The sequence below is a fragment of the Nelumbo lutea genome, chromosome 1 (assembly GCF_056320005.1).
Source record: "Nelumbo lutea isolate HS-2025 chromosome 1, American lotus-T2T, whole genome shotgun sequence".
In the NCBI taxonomy this organism is placed as follows: Eukaryota; Viridiplantae; Streptophyta; class Magnoliopsida; order Proteales; family Nelumbonaceae; genus Nelumbo; species Nelumbo lutea.
Genome location: NC_142684.1, coordinates 169528896 through 169537935, shown reverse-complemented (window position 1 = coordinate 169537935; position 9040 = coordinate 169528896). Strand labels below are relative to the sequence as shown.

At 38.4% G+C, this 9040-nt stretch overlaps 1 non-coding gene across 1 annotated transcript; it reads right to left on the bottom strand.

Moving 5' to 3' along the window:
• Window positions 1-3507: 3507 nt before the first annotated feature.
• LOC148879104 (small nucleolar RNA R71) lies at window positions 3508-3614 on the bottom strand. The gene has a single exon (XR_016106324.1). It is a non-coding gene; the product is annotated as a small nucleolar RNA R71 (small nucleolar RNA).
• Window positions 3615-9040: the final 5426 nt, after the last annotated feature.

The following is a 9040-nucleotide window of genomic DNA, read 5'->3' as shown; positions in this document are numbered from 1 at the left end:
CATTTGAATGATCCAAATTGATAGATTGCTGAATTCTGAGATTGACATTTACTGCTTACTCGTCTAACCTGAATTGAAGGCAATTGGGCCAATGATTTAGATAGATTTTAATTTAGGATTTTTTTTAGCTTTCATTAAAGTTTTGATTCGTTTGTTGATCAGATAAGAAGTGCTCAATTTAGTATTGGTAATTGTTTCCTAAATCCTCGTGGGAACGATACTTCACTCACTACTTTATTACTTGAATGGCTAGTGCACTTGCTGGTGTCACAATGAGCCACACATCAAGTTTTTGGCGCCGTTGCCGGGGATTTATAGAAGCAATATTAGGAAACATTGAGCATTCTTAATCTGATATCATTCAGCATTGCATTCATAGTTGGGTTAATTTGCTAACTTTTTCATTTCAGCTTGGACTGCAACTGTTGTACTACTGTAGTTATGTTTCTTCTTTCTTAAGTAGATTACTTTCTTTTTCTGGTTTCAGTTTCATTTTAATAAAGGCATATTTGATTTCTATTCAATCTTGGTGTTGTTCCCTTCAGAAAGAAAAAAAAAAGAAAAAAATTCACATAAACATGAGTGTTGCAGATCTGAGTTGCATTCGGCACTCAGATCAGCAGATTTCAGATCTGCAGCACTCAGCCGAAAAGAATTACTTGTGTTTCAGAATTTTATTTCTTTTTCCATTACAAAAAGAAAAAAATATATATATATAAAATGAAAAAAAAGGAGATCTTTTGAACAACCAGAGGAGCAATTGAGAATTCGGATCAGAACTCAGATCTGAGTTCAAATCTGAATTCTGCTACAGCAGATTTGCAACAGTTCAGATCTGAGTTCCTCTGAACTCAGACCTGAACTGATGCAATTTTGAGGGGAATTGGGTGTCATAACCACCCCAATTTACCCTAGGACACTTCTGCTACTCCTCGATGACAATTTGGTAGAAATAACTGAAGGTAAGGCAATTGAGATTTCAGATCCGAACTCAGACTTGAGTTCAGACCTGAACTCTGCTATAGCAGAACTGCAGTACTCAGAAAAAAAAAAAAAATCTGTTCTCAGCCCTTTATTATTCTTTTCTTTCATTACAAAAAGAAAAAAAAATATATATATTTAGATAGTGAAAAAAAAAAGAGAGAGAGAAAGAACCATATAACCGAAAGAATGGAAACCAAGGATTCGGATCAGAACTCAGATCTGAGTTCAGATCTGAGTTCTGCTGTAGCAGATCTGCAACAGTTCAGATCTGAGTGCTCTTGAACTCAGACCTGAACTGATGTAAATTTAAAGGATAATTGGGGGTTATCGTCACCCCAATACACCCTACAAAAAAATCTGCTATCTCCCAAAAACAATTGGATAGTCATGGTTGAAGAAATTCGGATCTGCAATCACCTAGATCTGAACTGGGGTTGTGAACAGAGCAGGATACAGGGCATACTTTGCTGTATTAAATAACTTGTACTCCGATCTATCTGAGCTGATTTGGTTGAAGAAAAGTATATTTAATCTGAGAATTTTTTATGCCTCAAGAGATTTCATGCAAAGTGGCACTTCCACACCATTTTTCTATTAGAGTTCAGACCTATAGCAAGGCTACTATAGCAGACCTGCTACAGCAAGACTGAACCAGGGCAGGTTTTGAACAGGTTTGTATTACAATTAACATTACTAAATTGGCATTGTGAATTGTCCTGGGCTGATCTTTGAAATTTTTTTTTTCAAGTAAGATAGCTCTGATTTCAGCTGTGCATGAATAGAAAGTCTAGCAGATCTGAATGGGTGTGTGCAGCCGTGTGTACTACATTCCAATAAGTGTATACTCCATCGAGGGCTACATTGATGGAGCCATGTTTCTTCTCTTGATACTTGATTGTTCCATCCTTAGTTTCAGTTTTAATGTAGCTTATGCAAATCAAATTTCTTTTCTTCTTTTAGTTTAAAAAAAATAAATAAAATAAAATAATAAATAAATAAATAAATCTCAAAATGAGTTCAGATCTGAATTGCATTCATCAATCAGACCTGCACTCATCCAAAAAGATTTTGGTTGCATTGCTGTATTTTGTTTTAGTTTTCTTCCTTTAAAAAAAAAAAAAAGGGAGATTTTGTCAGTAGTATAGTTGCATTACTGCTTTGTGTTCTATTTCATTTCAAAAGAAAAGAAAAAGAAAATCAGATCTCAGCAGCCACACCATGGTGAATACAGGTATGATTTCAGATCTTTTTACTACTGATTGATTTCGGTTTTGTGCAGATCTGTATACAGCATGTTTCATTGCTGATATCAGTAGGTTATCCTGCTGAATTGCTCAGTTTTAGTATGGCTACTCCATCTGGTGTTTGGTGATGCATAGCTCATCAAAACAGTGGGCTCAGATCTGATATTTAGTAGCCTTCCAATATGGAAATCAGACCTGAGCACAACTGTACTGTTATCAGCAGCTGCTATTATATTTATTGTTGTTCTCAGTGGCTTCTGAGATTTCAGAACTGATCTCAATTTTGTGTAGAACTGATGTCTGAATTTCTATCAATCCTTTGTACATTGACTTCAATTTAGTGTATTGACCTTCAGTAGAATAGAAGAGCCTTTTAATATGAAACTCAGACCTGAACACAATCACTGCTGATCCGCACTTGGCTGTCCTCAGTAGCTGCTAAGATTTCATAACTGTATATTACTGTTCTCAGTAGCTACTGAGATTTCAGCTCTCAGCAGTTTAGATCTGTGTAATTAAATCCCGTCCCTGATTTCAGCAATATAAAGAAGAGGAATTTGTAAACTGTTGTTCTAATCAGAGCTTACTGAATTCAGACCTGTTTGTAAATTGCTACTGAATTCTGTATATTGAATAAGATGTTGATCTGCTTTTAGTTAGCTGCATTTATTTATTTTAGGATGTAGGTTTGTATATTCCAATACTTCACTTTACATTTTCAGTTGTAATAGGATTAGTTATTTATTTTCTTTTGTGAATATTGGCCTTTTTATTGCTTTGACCTTTACAGTTTATGACAAGCAGACCTGAACTGGAAGAGATCCTTTACGACCCGGAGATTGAACGGACTCTCCGTGTCCGTTTGAGAGCTGCTAGGCAAGTCAGACAAGAAGCACAAGAAATGGCTGAACAAAGAACTATGATGGATTATGCCAAGCCCACCCTCACCGGGACTGTCTCCAGCATTATCAGGCCAACTATTGCTGCCAATAACTTCGAAATTAAACCGGCCATAATCCAAATGATACAAAATACAGTTCAGTTTTGTGGTATGGCCCATGAGGATCCGAATGCGCATATTGCTAACTTCTTGGAAATCTCTGACACCTTCAAACACAATGGGGTAAGTGATGATGCCATCCGGCTGAGGTTATTCCCATTTTCTTTGAAGGATAAAGCCAAAGCTTGGTTGAACTCATTACCGGCAGGATCTATAGCCACATGGGACGAAATGGCCAGCCGTTTTCTCTCTAAATATTTTCCCCCTTCTAAAACTGCTAAAATGAGGAATGACATCACTACTTTTTTCCAGCAAGAGGGGGAATCTCTCTATGAGTCCTGGGAACGTTACAAGGAGCTACTAAGGAGGGTTCCTCACCATGGCCTTCCGATTTGGCTGCAGGTGCAAACATTTTATAATGGTCTGACCGATTCAAACAAGACCATCTTAGATGCAGCAGCTGGGGGTTCCATAAACAATAAGACTCCCGAGGTTGCCCATGCACTCATCGAGGAGATGGCAGCCAATAACTACCAATGGCATTCAGAAAAGACACCAGTCAGAAAGCAGCATGGTCTTCATAATGTGGATACATACACAGCTCTCTCTCCACAAATAGGAGCACTTAGCAAAAAATTTGATGAGATGCAGATGGCAGCTATGCATGTACAGTATGATAAGTCTGGGGGAGTCCATGATAGCAATGAATTCCAAGTTGGCAGTCAGTCTTTTCAGTCCACAGAACAAGTAGACTTTGTTGGCAACTTTACAAGACAGCCAGGAAATCAATACCATCATGCCCATAACCCCGGATGGAGAGGCCACCTGAATCAGCATGCACCTAAGCCTTTCCACCAAAACTTCTATAAGCCGGAACCGAAATCTAACTTGGAGGAGCTGATGACCAAGTTCATAGCTAGTGCGGAAAATAGATTTCAGAAAAATGAAACATCGATAAGGAACTTGGAAACTCAGGTTGGGCAGCTGGCACAGATGATTTCAGAAAGGGCTCCGGGTACCTTACCTAGTAACACCATGGTAAACCCAAGGGAACAAGAGGCTGTTGGGAGAATTCTCAATTCAGATACTTAGTCATAAACTGTCTTACTTGCTTTTTTATTTTTAAGTTTAGTTAGTTTTTCTTAGAATTTAATTGAATAAAGATACTAATCTCCTCTTCTAGTTTGCAAGTGATTTCTAGCAGAAGAAGCTTTCCACCGACAACATATTGCAGAATTTAAGAATGATCTTCAGGGAAGTCCTCTAAATACCTCCTATTACTTGATGATGCTCTTGCTAGTTTTATTGTTATTGCCTAACACTACGAACATTGAGGACAATGTTCATCTTAAGTGTGGGGGAGTGAGCCCGAGGCTAGGGTATGGGGGCTGAAACCATGCACCTCATTCACCCCAACACACATATGCAGGCAATGACATAACCAAAAAAAAAAAAAAAAAGACTGGAACCCCTCAAGTTCATTACTATTTATTTGATTTTTTTTAAGAAGGAATTCAATAAGTTGAGGGAGACTGATGTACTTGTTAAGTTTTTATTCTTGTGAATAACCCAGTTTGATACATGCATGAGAAAAGGAGAGTTGAATATGCCTTTCAGCATGACTAGCCCTAACTTCCTTCATGTGTATGGAAGCCCTTGATTTCATTGTTAATGGTCAAGAGAGCTAGTGCACATCTGAAGTGCTGATTCTTGAGGTTCAAAAGCCCAAATTGACTCTGCTATTTTGAGCTGAATAGTAAAACTAGCAGCTCAGAACATGAGTCCTACCTCAAGTAAGTGACCAGTGTGAGATGGAGCATAAGATGCACTCACACCAAAAAAAAAAAAAAAAAAAAAAAAAAAAAAAAAAAAAAAGAGAGAAAAGTGTGTGAGATGGAGCATAAAATGCACTCACACCGAAAAAAAGAAAAAGAAAAAAGGGTGAGATGGAGCATAAGATGCACTTACCCTTAGAAATAAGTAATTGTGGTGACAACCGAGGTTCAAAGGGGCACTCTAAAGTTGAACTCTCATTGAGATTTAATTACAGATGTGAAACTTAGTGAAATTTGATCATTAACCTTGACAATTAAGGAGCTGATTTATATATGAATTAGGAGTGAAGGCTAGACTATGAGAAAATTCATATTCTCCTTTCCTTGGATCTGATACATATCTTAAATGGTAATTTACAAGAATAAGAGTTGAGCACTTACAAAAGTTCACCGACTACTCAATGCATTTCTATCTTAAAAAGTTCACCAGGTAAATGGTGAGAACAAAAGGGGGGAATGTTAAGTTTATGGCTGATGTCTTTGCTTGAGGACAAGCAAAAGCTTAAGTGTGGGGGTATTTAATGAACCTACAATTTATCTATATTTTATGAGGTTTTTGCATGAAATTTTATGTTGGTTTAATTAGATTTTGCCCTATTTTAGCTTGATTGCAAGAAAGATTTCAGGGGGAGCCAAATCAACAAAAAGAAGGCAAAAGCAAGAAAAGAAAGCCCAAAATTTATCAAGTTCAGCCCGGCCCAGCCATGAGAGCAAGAGAATTTCATTCGGCCCAAGAAGAGCAAGTGAAACTCTTTGGAAAATCCAAGGGAAGAAGCCTAGCAAGAAGGAAATTTCGGCCCAGCCCATTTTTAGCCCAAATAACAGCCTAGAGTGTAGCCCACATGAGCTCAAAAGCAAGCTAAGTTGTAGCCCAAATAGCAGCCCAAAGGGAGCTAGGGGCGGCAACTTCTAGGAGTTTCTTGAAGAGAAGGAGGGAGCACTCTAGAAGGTTCATGAGGGGTGTAATACACCCCATTCTAGAGGCTTCAAGAAGGGGCAAGAGCCCCCTTGAAAAACTATATAAGGAGGCCTCTAGGAGGGGAGAAAGTTGTTCAATTGCTTAAGAGGAAGGCTCTCCCACTCTTAGAGGTTCGGCCACCTTGAGAGAAGAGAAGAGAAGAAGGCTAGGCGCAAGGAAGAAGAAGAAGAAGAGCTGAAGGAAGTTCAAGACAAGCAAGCTAGAAGAGAAGGTGAGTTCAAATTGAGGGTTTGTGATTCAAAGATCTTTTGTAATAAATCATTTGTAGTTTCATTCTCTTTTGATTTGAATTCAGTTTCTTTGTTATATTTTCTTTCTTCTTTCTCCTTGTTTCCATTCTTCCTTGATGTATTTCAGCTTGTAAAATTTTAGTTCAGCAATCTAATTCTTTTTTATTCATTCAAATGGTCATGCATTGTACTTGAAGTTTCTTGAATAAGGGTGTGATTGTAGATTAATTCGGCCAACTAACCTTCAAAACTCAGATCTGAATTCTCAGATCTGAGATTGCAAGATTTGAATTGCTTGAAAGAGAATTCAGATCTGCAATTTTCAGATTGGGCGAATTAATCCACAACTTGGAATTCCTAGAGTGCTTGAGAAAGACTCTAGGAATTCAGATCTACTATTCAAGAACTGAATTGAGTGCAAGGTTAGAGATAACTTGCACAATTCAGTTGGTGATCAATTCAGATTTGAATTGATGCCTTAGAAGTGTTTGAAGAAATGCATGCATGGGGATTAGATTCTTGCTAGAGATAGAAGAACCGTCACTCATGCATAGGATGAACATGCGCTTGAGAGAGGTTGTTCATGACCTTGGGGTTTCACCAAACCAAGGCTCAATCATGATTCATTTGAATGATCCAAATTGATAGATTGCTGAATTCTGAGATTGACATTTACTGCTTACTCTTCTAACCTGAATTGAAGGCAATTGGGCCAATGATTTAGATAGATTTTAATTTAGGATTTTTTTTTAGCTTTCATTAAAGTTTTGATTCATTTGTTGATCAGATAAGAAGTGCTCAATTTAGTATTGGTAATTGTTTCCTAAATCCTCGTGGGAACGATACTTCACTCACTACTTTATTACTTGAACGGCTAGTGCACTTGCTAGTTTCACAATGAGCCACACATCAATCTTTAAGTAGTCCCTGAATTCGTCAAAGATACTCGCCACCTCAATCTGATTGAAGGGCCTTGATTTCTCTCTCTAATTGTTCCTCGACTTCCCGTCTGAACTCTTTGAGCTTTTCAAATGACTCAGACTTGTGTCTCATTAGGTACACGTAACCATATCATGAAAAATCATCTGTAAAGGTGATGAAATACACGCGTTGATTTCGTGTCCTAACACTCAGGGGACCACAAACATCAATATGTATTAGGTCAAGTGTGCATGCAGATCTTTCAGGCTTACCGTCAAATGGCCACTTAGTCATCTTACCTTGAAGGCAAGGCTCACAAGTGGGAAGATTTTCTACAGTTAGAAAATCCAAAGGACCATCCTTTACCAACCTTGTGATTCGGTCAACACCGATGTGGCCAAGTCGGTAATGCCAGAGGCACATGGGATTTACTGTATCACGATTTCTTTTCTTGGAATTTTTGACCGACGTAGTTTCGGTTAAGTTCGTTTCTAGAGAAGGATGTAGAACATAGAGACCGTTCTCCAGTTCTCTGCATGCGATGAATTTGTTATTCTGTTTAACAGTAATCATATTACTAAAATAAATAGTATATCCATCAGCACAGTTTAGAAACAGAAATCAAATTTCTTCTTAAGTTCTGTACATAAAGACAATCTTTAAGTACAAGCACTCCTTCTCTAAAAACTAATTCTATGATTCCTATTGCCACAACTGCAACACTTGCAGTTGTTCCCAAAAATAGTGTCACTTCACCTTCACTCAATCTTTTGCTAACTTTGAACCCCTGCAGTGAGTTACACGCGTGAGTTGAAGCCCCGGAATCAACACACCAAGACACAGAAATAACTAACATATTAGTTTCTATGACACAAGTTTCGATGTTACCTTTCTTAGATTCCAGGTAGGTAGGATAGTTCCTATTCCAGTGGCCGGTCTGCTTGCAGAAGTGACAGACATTGGATGCCTTGTTCTTCTTCTGCTTCTTGGGTTTGGTAGTTTTCTTTTGGGGCTTCTTTGCCTTTCTCTTTTTCTTGCCTGATTTGTTAGCTTCAGCAAGCATAACCACAGGCTCATCCTTCTTTAGTAGATCCTCATCCCTCTGCAACATATTGTTGAGTTCCTGGATGCTGACATTCAGCTTATTCATGTTATAGTTCATTGTGAACACATTGAAGGAAGAGGGCAAAGAATTCAGGATGGCATCCACTTGCGTGCCAAAATCTAGCCCGGATCCAAGGGCTTCAAGTTCATTAATGTAGCCCATCATCCGAAGACAATGGTCATGAACTTTCTGCCCCTTGGACATCTACGCGGTCATGAACAGTTTTAGGACCTTCTGTCGAGTAGAACGGTTTTGCTCTTCATACATTGTCTTTAGACTGTCCAATATGTCTTTGGCTAGTTCGATCTGATTGAACTACCTATGTATTGAGTTGTCTAGTGAGGCAATGACAAAGTAACGGGCTAGAGAGTTCTTATCCTCCCAATCTTGGTAGTCCCTCCTACAGGCCTCAGAAGCCCTATCACCCGGATGCTCCGGGGCAGGATTTTTCACCACCTTATCTAACTTTTTAGAAGTTAGGACCAGCATAAGATTTTTGTACCAGTTGGCATAGTTTGGGCCCTTAAGCTTGTTATCATCTAGAAGCTTTGCGAATTGACCGTTTGCCATTTTTTGATAAAACAACAAAATCATTAGTCTACAACCTTAGTTTGATTCAAGTTACCTACATAGATATGGCTTTTAATCTATGTTCCGTTCCCATTTATTCATCTCTGAGATTTCCCCCCTTTCTTAGTGATGGAGATGATGGAATGTCTCTGGAAATGTGGGAAATCACATG